Source organism: Myotis daubentonii, chromosome 1 (genome assembly GCF_963259705.1).
Source record: "Myotis daubentonii chromosome 1, mMyoDau2.1, whole genome shotgun sequence".
In the NCBI taxonomy this organism is placed as follows: Eukaryota; Metazoa; Chordata; class Mammalia; order Chiroptera; family Vespertilionidae; genus Myotis; species Myotis daubentonii.
In genome coordinates, this window is record NC_081840.1 from 33,074,404 (window position 1) to 33,095,174 (window position 20,771).

At 42.8% G+C, this 20,771-nt stretch overlaps 1 protein-coding gene and 1 pseudogene across 2 annotated transcripts in view; both read right to left on the reverse strand.

The window, feature by feature from the left end:
- The window catches only part of MNAT1 (MNAT1 component of CDK activating kinase), a 214,358-nt gene that overhangs the window by 178,526 nt on the left and 15,061 nt on the right, over nucleotides 1-20,771 (reverse strand). The gene's annotated exons all lie outside the window — the stretch shown is intronic.
- On the reverse strand, nucleotides 15,074-18,019 carry LOC132233526 (spastin-like; annotated as a pseudogene).

A 20,771-nucleotide genomic window follows, 5' to 3' on the forward strand; every position in this document is an offset into this window, starting at 1 on the left:
AACAAATTATTATCAAAGCTTATAGGATATAAGATTTACCTTTGCAATTTACAGTTATAGCAAAACAACATTACTGGATTCCTCTAGATTACTTTACTTCTTAAAGTAGTTTATACATCCCTGGACAAAAACCACTTCTCTACATAATGACAATGGCTTATTTGACATAGGCCCCTGGAAATCTCTCTCAATTATCATCCTATCTAATAATAGACAAACATGGTAATTAACCATACCTCCGACACGCTTCCCATTGGCTAATCAGGGCAATATGCAAATTAACTGCCAACCAAGATGGCGGCCGGCAGCCAGGCAGCTGAAGCGAACAGAAGGCTTGCTTGCTCCAGTGATGAAGGAAGCCAAGATTCCCCGCCTGCCGCTGCTGGGCTCTGAGTTGCACTCTAAGAAACAATGTTGCAACTATACAAGTTAAACAAACCCCAGATACCTGCTTTCAGCAGTGGAGGCCTCATAGCTGGAGCTGCAACAGTATTTCAATTATAGAAGCCAAACAAACCCAGATACCTGCTTTCAGCAGCCGAGGCCTCAAGCTGGAGCCGGCCTCAGAGCTAAAGCCGGCTCTCAGCTCCAGTGACAGCCATAGAAGGTAAATAAATCCCAGAATAAAAAATAAAAAAAGGAGAGGTTGGGAGCTTCAGTCGCCCGCCAGCCTGAAAACAGCCATCATCCCCTCATCCAGGCTGGCCAGGCACCCCAGTAGGGACCCCCACCCTGAAGGGGGTGTGACCAGCTGCAAACAGCCATCATCCCCTCATCCAGGCTGGCCAGGCACCCAAGCAGGACCCCCACCCTGATCCGGGACACCCTTCAGGGCAAACCAGCCAGCCCCCACCCGTGCACCAGGCCTCTATCCCATATAGTAAAAGGGTAATATGAAAACTGACCCTAACAGCAGAAAGACTGGGAATGACTGGTCACTCTGACACACACTGACCACCAGGGGGCAGACACTCAATGCAGAAGCTGCCCTCTGGTGGTCAGGGTGCTCTCACATAGGAGGAGCTCTGCTCAGCCACAAGCCAGGCTGATGGCTTCCAGTACAGCGGTGGTGGTGGGAGCCTCTCCTACCTCCTCAGCAGCACTAAGGATGTCCGACTGCAGATTAGGCCTGCTCCCCGCTGGCAAGTGGACATCCCCCGAGGGCTGCCGGGCTGCCAGAGGGATGTCTGATTGCCATCTTAGGCCCAATCCCCCTGGGAGCAGGCCTCAGCCAGCAAGTGGTCATCCCCTGAGGGGTCCCAGACTGCAAGAGGGCACAGGCCGGGCTGAGGGACCCCTCTTCCCCCCCACCCAAGTGCACAAATTTTTGTGCACTGGGCCTCTAGTAAAAATATAATCCCTGATAATATACGTTGTTTTGGTAATGTGTGTTTTGTTGTTGTTTATCCTCACTCGAGGATATTTTTCCATTGATTTTTAGAGAGTGGAAGGGAGGGGGAGAGACAGAGAGAGAGAAACATCTATCTAAGAGAGACACATGGATTGGTTGCCTCCCACACCCACCCTTACCAGGGCAGGTATTGAGCCTGCAACTGAGGTCCATGGCCTTGATTGGAATCAAACCTAGGAACCTTCAGTTAGTGGGCCGACACTCTATCCACTGAGCCAAACCACTAGGGCTCTTTTTTTGTTTAAATAAAGATGAAGTGATCATACTAATTATCTATTATTGCATAACAAAGTACCCCAAAATCTAGCAGCTTAAAACAATAAATATTTATTATCTCGTACAGTTTCTGAGTGTCAGGAAGGAATCCAGTAGCAGTTTATTTGTCAAGATGTCAGCCAGGACTGTCATCTAAGACATGACTAGGGCTGGAGAACCTAAGATGGCTTACTCACATGGCAGCTGTGGGACGGCCTCAGAGTTCCTCACCACAGGCGCCTTTCCATATATATGGCTGCTTACAACACAAAAACTGTCCTTCCTGACAGCAAGTGGTGTATGAGAAAGTTGCAGTCTTTTTATGACCTAGTCTTGGAAGTGACAAACCATCACTACTGCCATATTGTATTAATCACACACGCAACTCTGATACAATTTGGGAAGAAATTACACCAAGGGCATGAAAACCAGGAAGCAAGTATCACTGGGAGCCTTCTTGGTTCTAGGCTGTAACAGTGATGAGATGACAGATATTATGGTTGATGTACTTTTACACATGCCCACAAATTCTTTGATACTTCTCTCATCAAAAGGTAAAGCCTACTTCGCATTCCTTCCCCTCTTGCATGTGGGCTATACTTACAACTCTAACTAATATGATGTGGCAGAAATGAAGTATCAGACTTCCAGAGTACTTCATAAGACATTATAACTTCTACCTTTCTCTCTCTTGAATCAATCACTCTAGGAACAACATGGAAGAAACTCTGAGAAGCACATATAGCGAAAAATTTGAGGGCTCTAACCAACAACAGTAAAGAATTCCTCACAGCCAAAACCGGTTTGGCTCAGTGGATAGAGCGTCGGCCTGCGGACTGAAAGGTCCCAGGTTCGATTCCGGTCAAGGGCATGTACCTGGGTTGCGGGCACATCCCCAGTAGGAGATGTGCAGGAGGCAGCTAATCGATGTTTCTCTCTCATCGATGTTTCTAACTCTCTATCTCTCTCCCTTCCTCTCTGTAAAAAATCAGTAAAATATATCAAAAAAAAAAAAAAAGAATTCCTCACAAAAGCCACATGAGCCAGCTTAGCAGTGTATCCTCCAGTCCCAGTTGAGCCTTCAGATGAATAAAGCTCATGCAAGTAAGTATGGAAGCTGATCTTTCCCCAGAAGAGTCTGGAGATGACTGCAGCACCAGTCCATACCTTACATGCCGCGTTGTGAGAGACCTTGAGCCAGAGCCTCCTAGCAAAGCCACTACTGAATTCCTAACTCACAGAAACTGTGAGATAATGTTTTTGCTCTTTAAATTTTTAAATAATTTGTTATAAAGAAATACATATGTAATACACAGCACAACTGGTTTTATGAGGCCAGAGTCATTCTAATACTAAAACCAAACAAAGTCATTACCAAAAATAATTACAGAATATCCAAGGAAACATCCTTAACAAAACATTAGTAAACCAAATTTAACAGTATCCTATATAATAAAAGGTCAGCAACCATAACAGCAGAATGACCAAACGAGCAGTGGGTATGAGGTAGGTGCATTGACCACCTCTCGGTCCCTCACCCCAGCCCACAGGCTCCAATCGCTGGATGGCCAACAGGGAACCACAGGGAACTGGGGTGGGTGGCGGCAGGGTAGGACTGAGGATTGACCAGTGGGCAGAAAGCAGACCTCTTGGTCCCTTCCCCAGTCCGCAGGCTCTGATCACCATATGGCAAACAGAGAATCATGGAGAACTGGGCTGGATGTTGGCGGCAGGGCGGGACTGGGGACTGGCGAGTGGGTGGAAGATGGCCCCATTGCAGGCTAGGCCTAGGGACCCTACCCACGCACGATTTCATGCACTGGGCCTCTAGTCTATATATATAAAGGCTAAGAGACCGGCCAGTAGGTATGATGCCAGAGAGCAAACGCTCAATGCAGGAGCTGCCGAGCTGCAGTGACTTGGCAGAGGTGGTTCTTGGGTGACGCACCCCAGAACCAGAGAGGAGGAAGCCCAATTCCTCCCACTCTGGGACCCCTCGGGGGATGTCAGAGAGCTGGTTTCAGCCGGATCCCGGCAGGCCAGGTTGAGGGACCCCACCTGCGGGAGGGATCCTGCTCACTCCACAAATGCCCTTCAAGCCGCAGCACCGCCTCAGGTGCAGCCAGCTGGGGAGGGACGACAGGAGGTTGGCTCCAGGGCATGTCTGGCCGGTCTCACCCAGTCCCACCCCGCCAGCTACCTTCTAATTAATTTCCTTTCAATGTGCACAAATCTCTGCACTGGGTCACTAATATAAAAATAATGATACATCATGATATGTTAGGATTATGATGGAACACAATATTTTAACATTCAAAGATCAACCAATCAAGATACAGGAGAAAAAACATATAATCATTTCAATAGAGTCAGAAAAGGCATTGACAGAATTCAAAACCAATTTGTGATTTTAAAAGAAAAAAAAACTCAACAAACTAGTAATATTAAGGAGCTTCCTCAAGTTGATAAAGGTCATCTTTGTAAATAACCTATAATCACTATCATATCTAATGGTGAAAGACTAAATTTCATAAAACTAAATTTCATCTCCCCAAAGAAAAGGCAAAAATACCCATTTCACCACCTCTATTCAACATTACCATAAAGGGTCCAGCATTGTATTAAGGCTAAATAAATAAAGACTGGAATGAAAGAAATAAAACAGCCCTATTTACAGATAATATGATTATCATATATAATAAAACCGTAATATGCAAATCAACCAAATGGCGGAACGTCCGGTCACTATGACTTGCACTGACCACCAGGAGGCAGACGCTCCCCAAGAGGGAGGTGACTGGCGCAGCAATCAGGGAGCGGGGCTGGCCAGCGGGCGGCGCCAGGCCACCAGCCAAGGCAGGTGCCAGCAGGGGCCCACCAATCGTCCAGCCTACCAGTCACCCCACAGATGGCCCTGATCACCGGCCAGGCCTAGGGACCCTACCCAATATACTGGGGACAGTCTCTTAGATTTAAAAATTAAAACCTGACAAGGCTACTCTAACATTGAAAAAACTGGATGATGCAGCAATGACATGCATGGACTCTGGCTTGCACATTTTGTGCTCAGCCCTGATTCTGACACTTATAACTGTGTGACAAAGCCAATTACTTAACTTCTCTCTGCTTCAGTTTTTCTACCCATAAGATAAGAAAAATGGTACTACTGCCTCAGAAGGATCATGTTATGTACTACTTTTTATAATCAGGGCAAAAAAAATGTAGCTGCCGGTACAACAGTAAGATGCCTTTCACCTGTATGAAAAGTATGGTCACTGCTGCATGCAGCGTCCTGGATTGCAAGAGGGATGTCTGACTGCCAGTTTAGGCCCGCCATCCCCCGAGGGGTCCCGGATTGTGAGAGGATGCAGGCCAGACTGAGGAACCTTCCCTCCCCCCCCCCTCTGTGCATGAATTTCGTGCACTGGGCCTCTAGTTTTCATAGAAAATCCCAGGGAATCTACAAACAAACTATAAGAATACACTAATTTAACAAAATTGCAGGATAGTAAGTTCATACACAAAAATCAGTTGTATTCTTCTATACTACTACCAACACTTAGAAAGTGAAATTTTAAGACCATATATAGAACCAAAAAATACAAATTACCTAAAAATAAATAGAATAAAAGTTGACCAAGACCTCTATATTGAAAACTACAAAACCTGTCTGAGTGATATAAAAGACTAAAAGAAATCAAAAGATATATCAACTTCATTGATTGGAATGCTCAATATTGTCAAGATGGCAATTCTCCCCAAATTTAAAGTAATCCCAATCAATATCCTACCAGGCATTTTTACAAAAGTTGACAAACTCATTCTAAAATTGATATAGATACATAAAAGAATCTAGAATGACCAAAGCAATTTTTAAAATGTAAAACAAGGTTAAAGAACTTGCACTACCTAATTTCAAGACTTACCATAGAGCTGCAAAACTAAAACAGTTCAGTTGTGTGGGCAAAGATACATATAAATCAATAGAAGAGAACAGAGAGTTCAGAAACAGACTCAAACCTTTTTAGTCAATTGATTTTTTAAAATATTTTTTTAAAGTGATTCTAGAGAGAGGAAGGGAGAGGGAGAGAAAGATAGAAACATCAATGATGAGAACAAATCATTGATCAGCTGCCTCCTGCTTGCCCCACACTGGGGACCAAGCCCCCAACCCGGGAATGTGCCCTGACCAGGATCGAACCGTGACCTCCTGGTTCATAGGTCAACACTCAACCATTGAACCACACCAGCTGGGCTAGTCAATTGATTTTTAACAAAAACACTAAGGCAACCCAAGGGGAATAAAAGAAAGACAATTCAAAAGATGGTGTTGATCAACTAGATATCCTTGTAGAGGGAAAACAAAAAATCACACCACACATGAAAATTAACTCAAAATGAATCACAGATCTAAATGTAAAATCTAAAACTGTGAAACTTAAACCATTAAACATGCAGCCCAACCAAGACACTCCTAATGATCCAAGAGAAACAAAAACTTAGCTTTATACAAAGTCTTTTACCTGAATGTTTATAGCAGCTCTTTTATAATACTAACAACTGGAAACAAGTCAACTGCTCACCAATTGGTAAATGGATAAATAAACTATTATATATCTATTAGGGGCCCGGTGCACAAAATTCGTGCATGGGGTGTGGGGAGGGGGGGAGTGTCCCTCAACCCAGCCTGCCCCCTCTCACATACTGGGAGTCCTCAGGCGTTGACCCCCATCACCCTCCAATCGCAGAATCGGCCCCTTGCCCAGGCCTGACGCCTCTGACAGAGGTGTCAGGCCTGGGCAGGGGACCCTCATTTCCCCCCATCACTGGTTCTGCCCCCAGCCCAGGCCTGATGCCTCTGGCCCAGGCGTCAGGCCTGGGCAGGGGACCCCCAGACCCCTCCGATTGCTGGCTCTGCCCCTTGCCCAGGCCTGATACCTCGGCCAGAGGCGTAGACCCCCATCACCCTCCGATCGCCTGATCGGCCCCTTTCCCAGGCCTGACGCCTCCGCCAGAGGTGTCAGGCTTGGACAGGGGACCCCCATCTCCCCCCAATCGCTGGCTCTGACCCCCGCCCAGGCCTGAGGTCTCTGGCCCAGGAATCATGCCTGGGCAGGGGACCCCCATCTCCCTCTGATTGCTTGCTCCACCCCCCGCCCAAGCCTGATGCCTCTGACCCAAGCTTCAGGTCTGGGCACGGGGACCATCATATCCCTCCAATCCCCGGCTCCGCCCCCCACCCAGGCCTGATGCCTCTGGCCCAGGCATCAGGCCTGGGCAGGGGACCCCCAGCCCCCCGCCCAGGCCTGATGCCTCGGCCAGAGGAGTTGACCCTCATCACCCTCCGATCACCAATCACCGGATCGGCCCCTTGACCAGGCCTGAGGCCTCCAGCAGAGGTGTCAGGCCTGGGCAGGGGATCCCCAGCTCCCCGCGATCTCCCGCTCTGCCCCTGCCCAGGCCTAACACCTCTGGCCGAGGCATTAGGCCTGGGCAGGGGACCCTCAGCTCCCCGCGGTTGCAGGCTCCGCACCTGCCCAGGCCTAACGCCTCTGGCCAAGGAATTAGGCCTGGGCAGGGGACTCCCAGCTCCCCGCAATCTCCCGCTCTGCCCCTGCCCAGGCCTACCGCCTCTGGCCGAGGCATTAGGCCTGGGCAGGGGACCCTCAGCTCCCCGCGGTTGCAGGCTCCGCACCTGCCCAGGCCTAACGCCTCTGGCCAAGGAATTAGGCCTGGGCAGGGGACTCCCAGCTCCCCGCAATCTCCCGCTCTGCCCCTGCCCAGGCCTACCGCCTCTGGCCGAGGCATTAGGCCTGGGCAGGGGACCCCCAGCTCCCCGCAGTTGCAGGCTCCGCCCCTACCCAGGCCTAATGCCTCTGGCCTAGGCGTCCGGCCCGGGCTGCAGGGACCCACAGCTGCAGCGGCCCTGCGATCGTGGGCTCCGCTTTAGGCCCAGGCAAGGGACCCCTAGCTCCCAGGACTGCCAGCTTCGACCGTGCCCAGCTCCCATCGCTGGCTCCACCCCTACTTCCTGCTATCACTGGCCAGGGCGGCAAAGGCGCCTGATTCTCCGATCACAGCTGGGGGGCAGGGCAAAGGCGGCCCTTGCCCTGCCCCCCACCTCTTAGCTCCCGCCTGGGTTTCCGATCACTGTCAGTGGTAGGGGGCTTCTTCCTGCTTACCCTTTCGCCTCCCTGCATTGTGCCTACATATGCAAATTAGCCGCCATCTTTGTTGGCAGTTAACTGCCATCTTAGTTGGCAGTTAATTTGCATGTAGCCCTGATTAGCCAATGAAAAGGGTAGCGCCGTATGCCAATTACCATTTTTCTCTTTTATTAGTGTAGATACAACGGAATACTACTTGGCAATCAAGAATGAACAACTGCACTTTGCCGCATCTACTGCGAGGTTGAATACAATTCTCAGCCATCGGAATGGCATCCCAGAAAATGTGGACATCACTCTGAAGGGACACACAGTTATGTATTGAGAAGGGCCCCAGAGGCACCTGTAGAGGCTCTTCAATCACATCAATGTGGAACTCAGTCTCCTTGGAAAGAAAAAGAGGAGGCTCCAGGTTGACAAATGGTGGGAAAGTAGAAAGGAACTGGCCATGGTTAGCACTAACTGCAGATTGTATCTATGTTTCTGAACAGGGAATAGTTCAGCAGGCTGATAAATAAGTTCTAAATTGTTCAGCTATAGAAACAGCAAAATGTCAAATGATTCCTCAGACTTGTTTTCAATATTTTAAAGATGCAATAAAAGCCACACATTGAGCCGAAACCGGTTTGGCTCAGTGGCTAGAGCATCGGCTTGCGGACTGAAAGGTCCCAGGTTTGATTCCAGTCAAGGGCATGTACCTGGGTTGCGGGCATATCCCCAGTAGGAGGTGTGCAGGAGGCAGCTGATCGATGTTTCTCTCTCATCGATGTTTCTAACTCTCTATCTCTCTCCCTTCCTCTCTGTAAAAAATCAATAAAATATATTTTTTAAAAAGCCACACATTGAAAAGGATGAACCACTGATACACACAAAAATATGTATGATTCTCAAAATAAGAAAGCTGAGTGAAAAAAGATAGGTAAAAAAGAATATAGACTATATAATTCTATGTAAAATTATAGCAAAAGCAAACTACGCTATAAGATAAAGCAAATCAGTTATGGCCTAGAGATGAAAGTAGAGAGAAAATGGATTACAAAAGGGCATTAGAAACTTTGGGAAGGGGGTGATAAAAATATGTATTATCTTAATTGTGGTCATAGTTTCACAAGTGAATAAATATGTCAAAACTTATTAAATTATATTGCTTTAAATATGTACACTTTAGTGAATGTTAATTCTACTTCAATAAAGGTGAAAAAGCAAAATAAGTATAAAAGATTGGTAGTACCTACCAAAATTTTTAATACTCTGCTGTTAGAAATTTCTCCTATATACTCACATATACACACAGATAAGAATGTGCACTAAAAACTTGTGATATTAAACAACTGGAAACAACCAAAACTTCCATTAATATATGACAGGTTACATAAATTACACTTGACCCTTGAACAACTCAGGTTTGAATTGTGTGGGTCCATTTATACACAGATTTTTTTTTGATTTTTTTTTATTTTGTTGACCAGAAGTTTTTAATTTTTTTTATTATTATTAGTTAAGGTTTTACAAGTGTGTCCTCATCCCCCCCATTAACCCCCAACCTCCCCCTCCCACCCCGCACACTTATACACAGATTTTTTTTTCAATAAACACTGTAAATGTATTTTTCTCTTATAATTTTCGTAACATTTTTTTCTTTAACTTGCTTTATTGTAAGAATACAGTATAATAGAATATACAAAATATGAATTAATCAACTATTTTATGTTACCAGTAAGGTTTCTGATCAACAGTGGGCTATTAGTAGTTACGTTTGGTGACAGTCAAAGTTATTTGAGAATTTTTAACTGTTTGGGGGTCAGCACCCCTCACCCCCCACATTGTTCAAGGGTCAACAGTAACACATTTCCAAAAGCTAGAACGCTCTGCAAGTACAGTATAGGAATGTAGTCAATATTATTGCGATAACTATGTATGGTGTCAGTTGGGTACTGGAAATATCTGGAGTGGGAGGCTACTATGTAAAGTATATGATTATCTAACCACTATACTATACACCCAAAACCAATACAAAATAATACTGAAAGTAAACTGTAATTGAAAAATTAAAAAAACTTAAGAACAACAAAAAAAAGAGAGAATGACATACATCTGTATGCTCAAACATGAGAAGTTATCCATAATCCTATATAATAAAACCCTAATATGCAAACTGACCCGATAGTGGAACGACCAGCGGAATGACCGGTCACTATGATGCGCACTGACCACCAGGGGGAAGATGCTAATTGCAGGAGCTACCCCCTGGTGGTCAGTGCACTCCCATAGGGGGAGTGCCACTCAGCCAGAAGCCAGGTTCACAGCTGGTGAGCACAGCAGCGGTGGTGGGAGCCTCTCCCGCTTCCGTGGCAGGCTGGCAGTAAGGAGCGAGGGCTCCTGAACTGCGAGAGCCCCAGACTGCGAGAGGGATGTCTGACTGCTGGTTTAGGCCCGATCCGCAGAGCAGCCGGTGGACATACCCCAAGGGGTCCTGGACTGCGAGAGGGCACAGGTTGGGCTGGGGGACACCCCCCGCCCGCAGTGCACAAATTTAGTGCATCGGGCCTCTAGTACATTGATAAATGAATGAACTAAATTGCAAAGAAAGTCATATGGCACAATCCTCATTGTGTTTTATTTTTACAAAAAAGAAATGCATAGTAATTGCTAGCTGTGGTTACATATGGTTGAACAGCACCCTTAGCATACTTAAAAGACTCTATTAGTGCAAATATTTTATAATTTTTCACAAAGAAACACTACATAATAGTTGAGATTGACACCACCACTCTTAATAATAATAAAGTGCCCAAAAAATATTAGCTGCTACATGCCAGGCATAACATCATCCCAAGAACTTTGTACAACTTGCCACTTATTTAATCTTCACAACAAACCTGTAAAGTAATATTCTTTTTTTAAATATATTTTTATTGATTTCAGAGAGGAAGGAAGAGGAAGAGAGAGATAGAAACATCATTGATGAGAGAGAATCATTGATCAGCTACCTCCCGCACGCCCTCCCCCACCCACTGGGGATCCAGCCTGCAACCCAGGCATGTGCCCTTGACCGGAATCGAACCTGGGACCCTTCAGCCCGCAGGCCAATACTCTGTGCACTGAGCCAAACCAGGCAGGGCAGTAATATTCTTTTTATCACCATTTTAGAGATTTAGGAATCTGGGAGTGGGGGGGAGGGAGGCTGTCAAAAACTCTTCTAAAGATCACACAACTAGTAAGTGGTAGCACAAGAACTTAAGTTTCTTTTATTCCAAAGCTGATGCTTTTAACCACTGCACCAAAATGTCTCTCTATAAGCATAATCTAGAAACTAAGATCCCATAAATGAGTACAGCAATTGGGAACACAGTGTTAGTAAAAATAATATAATCAAAAACACAGTTTTAATTTCTGTTTCTGTATTTTAGTAGGAAAAAACCCTGGTATTTACATATGTATATAATTGTCCTCTGTTAGGTATTTTATTAATCAATCTACTTTGGCCATATGTTTTTAATAATTTCTTAATTTGTTACATTCTAACTTCTACATATAATATATAAATGTTAGTTTCTATTCTAATTCCAAATTATATAAACCCAAAATACATAAAGCCAACAGGAGACACAAAGAATATATTTCCCAAGGGGGAATTACGAGCACTAAACTTACACTAGCTGTGGCAATTTATTATTATTGACACCATTCCTACTATAAATTGTATGTTTTTGCATTTAGTTGCAGCACATTACATAGACTGCTTTTTGCAATTAACCTCCACAAGAAATTAAATATTAATAAATGTGCCAGTTACAATTAAAGGAAATAAGACAGTCATAATCTGAATAATGCAGAAACATCCATGGTAACATATTGCACTTTAGATCTTAAAAAATATATTTAAACTACCTTAAGAGTTAGTTTTTGTCTAAATTTTTGCTTATAAACCTCAACTTTCTAAAGAAACTCACTCCCTGTGCTATTAATTGATTGGGATTAGAGCAAATATGGATAAGGAATTTATATCTACTAACAACATATCTTATTAAATTTTAAGATATCAATTATGTATTCATTTGACTGGCAACATTAGCATTTTTAGAAAATAAAGTAATATGTAGCTCAGCAAATTCCTGTTCCATAAAAACTGCACATTATATAATATTGATTTCTACCTAATTCTTCATTTGCATGTATGGGCAACACAAGAATCAGAAGGCAAAAATTAAAATAATTGTTCAATAAAAATATTATGCATAATCTTGTTGTCAAAAATATTTTAATATATTTTCAATAAAGCAAAATATATACCTTAAATTAAAGTATTTTAAAATAAAACTAAAAATAAAGCAAATATTAAAATTACATTTTTAATGCCAAAGAATACAGAAATACATCCTCAAATGGTTCTCATATATGCTCCAATAGAAGTCAAAAATATAACATCACACTTTACAATCCTATTACTTTTTTAGTTATTTTCCCTCATATTTTCCACTCTAACACCACAGATTAGTACCAAAAAAAAGATCAAATAAAACAACTTGTTTTGGGAACATTATCTGAAACAGAGCTGATGCTCTGTTTATTGACAAGTTAGTTATATGGAGAAGGTAAACATTATAGAAATATTTACGAAGAAATCATACTAACATTGGTAAATTTCAAGACATTTATATTTTAATAAAATGAACTGTTTCAAAGTAAATCAGAGTTAATGGGAGATGCAGTTTGCTTCAGTCACCTGAAATTAGAATAGCAGGCTCATTAAATATATATAAATCAGTGATGCAGAGGCACTGCACCATATTGATGGAGCCCTCATTAATTTTCAATGATATAGCCACTATCATATTTGTGTTCTAAAAAAATTGAGTGAGGTATACAACCCTTTCTCTTCACTTCAAAACTGTTTCTTACATATTTTAACTTAGTAAATGAAAGGAAACCTAATAATCCAAAACATTTCTAAATAAGTTCATTAAATTTTAGTCTTTTTTAGAGACACTATATCTATAAATGTATGTAGTATATATTTCTTGATATACAATATGAAAAACTGAAATATGCAAAATAAAAATACTATAAAATAACTAACTTATCCTTATGAGGTAGTTGATATCATCTTTCTAGACATTTGAATATAACACAAAGTAGAGTCTAAATTATAGATTTTTCAGAGATATTGTGAGATCTTTTACTTTCCAGAAAAACTAACAAAAAAAACGGGAAATAAACTTTGCTTCTAATTTAACTAAAAAGAAAAAGTTATCCTCCAAATCATTTTATCACATAACAAATACTTCATAGTTAGGCTTCCTACTTTGTATATGACTATCTATACCTCAAAATTAAATACCATGACATTGTTTATATATTATCAAATAAAAAGATATAATTATTATCAAATAAAAAGAGGCAAAATACAGAATTGATGGGAAAATCATTATAATGTTTAAAGGTTTTTTATTTTAAGTTAGTATCTTGGAAACTAAAATATTAAAAGAAAATAGTTCTATGCATATTAAATTGATTTTGATAATATTCTAGTATTTTTTCATTTTTTACTTAAAATGGGCTTGAGTTACAATCTCATTGCATTACATTGACAAGAATTTTATTTAGCAAATGTGATCAAATTTTAATTGCATAATTCCTATCTGCGATTTACAGAGAAAGAAAAAAATGGAACTGGTAGGTGGGCAATACAATCATACAACCTACTTAGGCTTCAGTTGCCCCATTATTAAGAAAGGGGGGACAGATGTAGAATAGAACTAAAAAGATAATTGCTAAACTCCTTCCTATTTTAAATTAACTGAGTCTGCCAGCTTCCTATCAATCCTTTTGACAAAACTAACAGTTCTGTAGCATGTACTTTTGCAGACTTCCATCCTCAGCCTGACAGCCAAATCAGACATCATATTCCACTTTCCTAAAGGTTTTAATCCTATATAATAAAACCTAATATGCAAATAGACCAAACATGGAATGACCAGTCACTATGACATGCACTGACATGCTCGATGCAGGAGCTGCCCACTGGTGGTCAGTGCACTCCCACAGGGTGAGTGCCACTCAGCCAGAAGCCGGGCTCACAGCTAGCGAGCACAGCGGCGGTAGCGGGAGCCTCTCCTGCCTCTGTGACAGCACTAAGGACCCCTCAGAGGATGTCTGACTGCCAGCTTAGGCCCACTTCCTGGCAGGTGGACATCCCCCAAGGAGTCCCAGACTGAGAGGATGCAGGCCGGGCTGAGGGACACCCCCCCAGTCGATGAATGTCGTGCACCAGGACTCTAGTATTTAGATCAGGGGTCCTCAAACATTTTAAACAGAGGGCCAGTTCACTGTCGCTCAGACCGTTGGAGGGCTGGACTATAGTTTAAAAAAAAACTATGAACAAATTCCTATGCACACTGCACATATCTTATTTTGAAGTAAAAAAACAAAATGGGAACAAATACAATATTTGTATTTGCAGGTGGCCCGCGGGCCGTAGTTTGAGGACCCCTGATTTAGATATTCCTCTTCGGTGACTGATCCACAAAAACATTTATGCATTTGGAGCCACTTAAACATTTTTGTTCCCTTGATGCTTATTTTGAAGTTTAGAGTATACCCACCAAAATTATTTGCTTTCCTAAAGGCCCTGTTTCCCAAGTCAGGAGAATGGTTACAATTAGGTTTCAGAATTTCAGGTTTCTGTTTCTTTTTTTTTTTTTTCTTTTTTTTGGTTTCTTTTTGGCCAGGCATCAGTAAGTTTTAATTTAGCTTACAGAACTCTGCCTTATTAACATGAAGAGCACACTATAATTTAATGTTTAAGCATTACCTTTTAGGAAGTAATGTGACACAGAGTTCAATGCAAAATCTAAAAGGTTACAATCTAAGTCTAATATTAATTTTAAAAATCTCAGCAACTTCTATGGTGAAAAAGACCGAACCAACCCCTTACACCTTTTACTATTATCATTATTCTATTTTCACGGTCCTTCTATGAAAGAAACACAGCTTAAAATAAAACTTGGTCAAATTTTACCAAGAGCAAGATTAAAACTACGAAGAATGTTAAAAAAAAAAAAAAAGTGTATCTTCATTATAAAATTCTTATCTAGCAGGGGCAAGGTTTTAATTTGTTCTCTCAAAACCAAAGGTATTTTTCCCAAATGAAAAAAAATCTTTGTTCCTACTATAAAACTATTCTTTCCACCCACGGCATTTTACATAAAAGCACCAAAGAAAATTTCTGTAAACAAACTTTTAACCAGTAAACTAAGGGCAAATATCCATTTGCCTTTATTACAATATTTAAAAGGTCATAATACGAGTTTCTACTTCCAACAATGACATTTTTATAATAAAAATTCAGGCGTACTTATATGAACAAGAAATGGAATTATTGTACATTTTGGGGGAACAAAAGGCAGATTAACAGACTACAAGTTTTTCGTTAACAAAGTGAGCACAAGAAACCTACAAAATGTATGCAATTTACAAAAATTCAGTAACTTTTAAAGTTTCATTGAAGGGATTAATAGTTATAAAGAATAAAAGATGGTAGATCCACTGGCTTATCATTATCCGGTAAACAGTAAGAAAGTAATAATCATGAATTAGAAATGTCTTAGCTCCCAGTACTTCCCTTCTCTCACACAGGAACCACTTTTACAGCTGTTAAAATTGGCTTTCTTAAGTATTAGGATAATTCTAGCAGGTAATAAATTCCATTAGGAATAAGTTAACAGTCTCAGTAGATTTCTGGCAAATATATTTTTTAAAAAGTACTGTGGTCACACAAGGATTGATCTACATGTTGTATGACAGAGTGACTCAAAACTTGCAAATTTCTCCTCTTTTATTAGACTTATTTTGTTGCTCTCACATTGCTTTATAAATTGTTTGGTAGAAAGGAACTAGAAAAATAAAAAAGTAAAAAGAACACAATTGTTTAATGTAGTTTTATGGAGAAAAAGCCTTCAAAATCCTTTTTCCTATTTCTGTTACACAGAAAAAAGTTTCATTTGGCACACAATTTGTAAAAAGAAAAGGGAAAAAAAAGAAAATGTTTGGCATTCCAATTACCCATAGTAAAGACAACAGTAGGAGAGGAAAATGGGAAAAATTACTATTTTAAAAAAAGACATCAGAAGACAACAAATGGCTGTTGTGTCTTTCACCCTTTACTGTCTCTGAATACTTTCATCTGCAACACATATATAAATTATTATTTACATTCTGATTAAATTGGTAAAGAAGACCAGAACCAGTGTTTATTGTGCTCTAACTTACCCTGCCCATCGGGATAGCCATTACTATCAAGGCAAGAAGGCCTTAAACAAAATATTCCATTTGCATTGTATATTTTATTTAAATTTGTTTTATGGTTTATCTTCTGGGATGCATAAATAACTATAAGACTCTAAAAAGTCCTGTAAACTTAGGCTGAGTTTCTGTAGCTGATAACTATTCACTGAAGATGGTGTTTCTCTCTTGATAAGAAAATGTTCTGTAGGCTTACAAAGGTATTTTCTTAAACAGTGGTATCTCCAAAGTCCTTGTTCCAACGTATGTATGCTTCTAAGGTTTGAGGGCCCACACTGCGTTTTATCTTTTTCAAGGATTCGGTGAAGTCAGATAATCGAATATTTCTCATCTCATTGGCAGACATATTCTTCACTTGTTCTGGTTTCAGTTCTCGGATAGGACCCAGAGCTCCATCTTTTGCCAAAGCTGTTAGATCACTTCCTGAGTATCCATCAGTCATTCTAGCAAGTTGTGCTAGTTCTTTTTGGGTCAATGGGCTTCCCTGTTTACATAATAGATTTTTTAGTAAAAGTAGTCATGTTTCCTCATTTGGCAAAGACACATAGTGAAACGCCTGAGAACAGCCTCATCAAGCTCTTGTGGTCTATTAGTTGCACCCATTACAAGTACTCTGTCATCTCCAGCAGACTGTACACCATCAAATTCTATTAGAAATTCAGTTTTTAGGCGTCTACTAGCATCATGTTCTCCTTCTCTTCTTTCACACAAAAGGCTATCAACTTCATCTATAAAAATTATTGAAGGTTGAAGTTCTCAAGCCACAGCAAAAAGAGCTCTCACCAACTTCTCTCCTCCTCCCACATATTTTGAAGTTAAGCTTGCAGCACTTATATTAAAGAAGATTGGGGAAAAAAAACAAAAAACAAAAAACACACACACAAAAAAAGAAGATTGCATTAGATTCTGCAGCTACTGCTTTAGCCAGGATTGTTTTCTCATTTCCAGGTGGACCAAAGAGTAACAATCCTCTGGCAGGAGCTCTAAGCCCTGTAAACAACTCAGGCCTCTGAGAAGGAAGAATGACAATTTCTTGTAATGCCTGTTTTGCCAATTCTTGACCAGCTATATCATCAAATTTAACAGCCGTTCCATTGTCTACAACTTCATTCATTATAAGGTTAGCAAGGTTACTGTCCACGTTCCTAAAATTCTTCCAGTCTTTCTTTTTACGAGCAGCAGTTGTAGGGGTTGAAGGTTTATTTGTTCGATTTGTTTTTGGTGTACTCTTATGAGTGGCAGTTGCAGGGCCAGGGCCCTATCTCACTCCAGAAACCATGGATAAGCCACTGCAACTGGGTGCTCTGTGGTGGCCTGAAAGACCTGTGGATCCAGCTTCCATAACTGTCTTTGAACGAGACAGCGAATAACTAGGGTGTGTTAAGGGATCTTTTCTTTTTGGAACTGCTCCACTTTCTGACTGGAGCTGTCCATTGCGGCATGTCAAGTTAGTACTGTCATTATAGACGTCTGTTTGTGATTTGGAAAATTGCAAAACTGGTTGCAGCTTCTCTAGAAGTTGTAAACGGTCCTTGGCCATAACCAAATTAGTCATCATTTTAGCTTGAAGGCGTCTAGCTCTTTCACATTGTTTACCTTGTCCTGTAACTATGACAGCTACTCCTTTTTCTAGTTCTTCAATACCTTTCTTATACCATTCCACAGCTTGCTCCTTTTGTCCTGCTTTCTCGTCCTCCTCGATGTGCAGAGCGACGGAGATGTACTCAAAGGCCTGTTTGTGGAAGGCTCGGATGAACTCGGCCTCCGCGCCCGGCACCGGCAGCAGGAGCGAGGCTGAGGCCAGCAAGGTCGGGGAGCTCCTCTTGGCGGCCAGCTCTGTTTCTTTAGTAATACTTTTTTTTAACATTTTCTTCTTCTTTTTTTTTTTAATCCTCACTGGAGGATATGTTTTTATTTATTTGAGAGAGAGAGAGAAAGGAAGAGGGAGGGAGGAAGGGAGCTTATCAATGTAGAAGAGAAACATCAACAAGTTACATCCCTGACTGGGAATAGAACCTGGGACCTTTCAGTGTAGATTTGATGCTCCAACCAACTGAGCCACACTGGCCAGGGCTAATAGTACTTTTTATTTATATATCTAATCTAATAAAAGAGAAACATGCAAATTGACCGCACCTCTGCTACGCCCCAAGCCACACCCACCAGCCAATCAGAGCAACTATATGCAAATTGACCCAACCAAGATGGTGGCCGGCAGCCACGGAGCTGGAGCAAGCAGGAGGCTTGGTTACGCCGGCAATGGAGGAAGCTAAGCTTCCCGCCTACCCTGGCCGGCTGTGGCCTCCGCTCAAGACAACGAAGTTTCAATTATAGAACATAAGTAAACTCCAGATACCTGCTTCCAGCCAGCCTCCACTGGGAGCTTGGGTGGCTGGGGGCAGTGGCCAACCTGCAAACAGCCATCAGCCCCTAACCCAAGATGGCCACACCCTCATGGGGTGAGGGTCCCCGCTGGGGGGCTTGGCCAGCCTGCAAACAGCCATCAGCCCCTCACCCAGACTGGCCAGGCACCCCACCAGCAGGACCCCCCACCCTGAAGGGGATGTGACCAGCCTAAAAACAGCCCTCAGCCCCTCACCCAAGCTGGCCAGGCACCCCAGTAGGAACCCCCACCCTGAAAGGGCTGTGGCCAGCCTGCAAACAGCCATCAACCCCTCACCCAGGATGGCCAGGCACCCCAAGGGGGAACCCCACCCTGAAAGGGCTGTGGCCAACTTGCAACCAGCCATCAGCCCCTCACCCAGGCTGGACAGGCACCCCAGTGTGGGGATCCCCACCCTGAAAGGGCTGTGGCCAGTCTGAAAATGGCCCTCAGCCCCTCACCCAGGCTGGCCAGGCACCCCAATGGGACCCCCACCCTGATCCAGGACACCCTTCAGGGCAAACCAGCCGGCCCCCACCCATGCACCAGGCCTTTATCCTATATAATAAAAGGGTAATATGCATATTGACCCTAAAAGCAGAACAACTGGGAATGACTGGTCACTCTGACACACACTGACCACCAGGGGGCAGACACTCAATGCAGAAGCTGCCCCCTGGTGGTCAGTGCGCTCCCACAGGGGGAGCTCTGCTCAGTCACAAGCTAGGCTGATGGCTGCCAGTATAGCGGTGGTGGTGGGAGCCTCTCCCGCCTCCTCAGCAGTGCTAAGGATGTCCGACTGCAGCTTAGCCTGCTCCCCGCTGGCAGGTGAACATCCCCTGAGGGCTCCTGGGCTGCCAGAGGGATGTCTGACTGCCAGCTTAGGCCCAATCCCCCAGGGAGCGGGCCTAAGCCAGCAGGTGGTCATCCCCTGAGGGTTCCCAGACTGCGAGAGGGCACAAATTTTTGTGTACTGGGCCTCTCTCTCTATATATATATATATCTATATATATATATATAGATATATATATATATAGAGAGAGAGAGAGAGAGAGAGAGAGAGAGAGAGAGGGGGGCACGGTGGGGGAGCCGGTGCAGGTCCCTCTGCCTGGCCTGCAGGGATCCAGCCAAAGCCAGCTCTCCAACATCCTCCAAGGGGTCCCAGATTGCGAGAGGGTGGTTCTCAGGTGACACACCGCAGAACTGGCCTCTTCTCTGTTTCCAGGTACATCACCCGAGAACCACAGCTGCCAAGTCACCACAGCTCAGCAGTTCCTGCATTCAGCGTCTGCCCCCTGGTGGTCAGTGTGCTCCATAGCTACCAGTCAGACAGTCAGATGGTTGGATGGTCGCTTAGGCTTTTATGTATATAGATATACATATATTTTTAAAATTGATTTCAGAGAGGAAAGGAAAGGGAGAAATAGAAACATCAATGATGAGAATCATTGATCAGCTGCCTCCCGCACGCCCCAACTGGGGATCAAGCCCGCATCCTGGGCATGTGCCCTGGACCAGAATCGAACCCGGGACCCTTCAGTCCGAAGGCTGATGCTCTATCTACTGAGCCAAACCAGCTAGGGCTAACAAATAGTTTGTTTCACACATTGCATAGAGCCCACTTTCAAACATTAATTACAAAATATGTATATATATAACTCTAAACTTCCTTTTTCTTCTTTATAAAGAAGAAAAACTAATTTCCTTTCAATGACTCAAAAGAACTAATACACTATAAAACTAAGGGGAGCAGTAACCAAGTGTGCCACATTCACTACTGTATATCCAGCACAGTGTTATCCAAAAGTGCTTGAGCACAAGACTCTTTTAGTATAAAATGCAAGGTCCCTCCTCAAAAGATCTATGATAGAGTGCAGAAATTTGTACTCTAAATAGGAACCCAAGATGATTCTTAGGATAAGACAAGACTGGGAATCAGTGGCAGGGAAAATTTATTGAGTGTATGAAAAAAACTGCAAACTTATATTTATTAGTAAACACCAGCAACTAATGAATTACTTGAGTCTCATTCCACTTCTTTGAAAATAGACTTAACACATTTAATGTTTTTACTGATTTTAGAGTGAGAGTTAAAGGGAGGGAGGGAGGGAGAGAGAGAGAAAGAGAAACACTGATGAGAGAGATAAACATAGGTCAGCTGACTCCTATACCTGCCCTGACTGGAAATTGAACTGGTGATGTGCATGGGACCAGAGGCTCAACCAACTGAGCCACACCTGCCAGGGCTAGA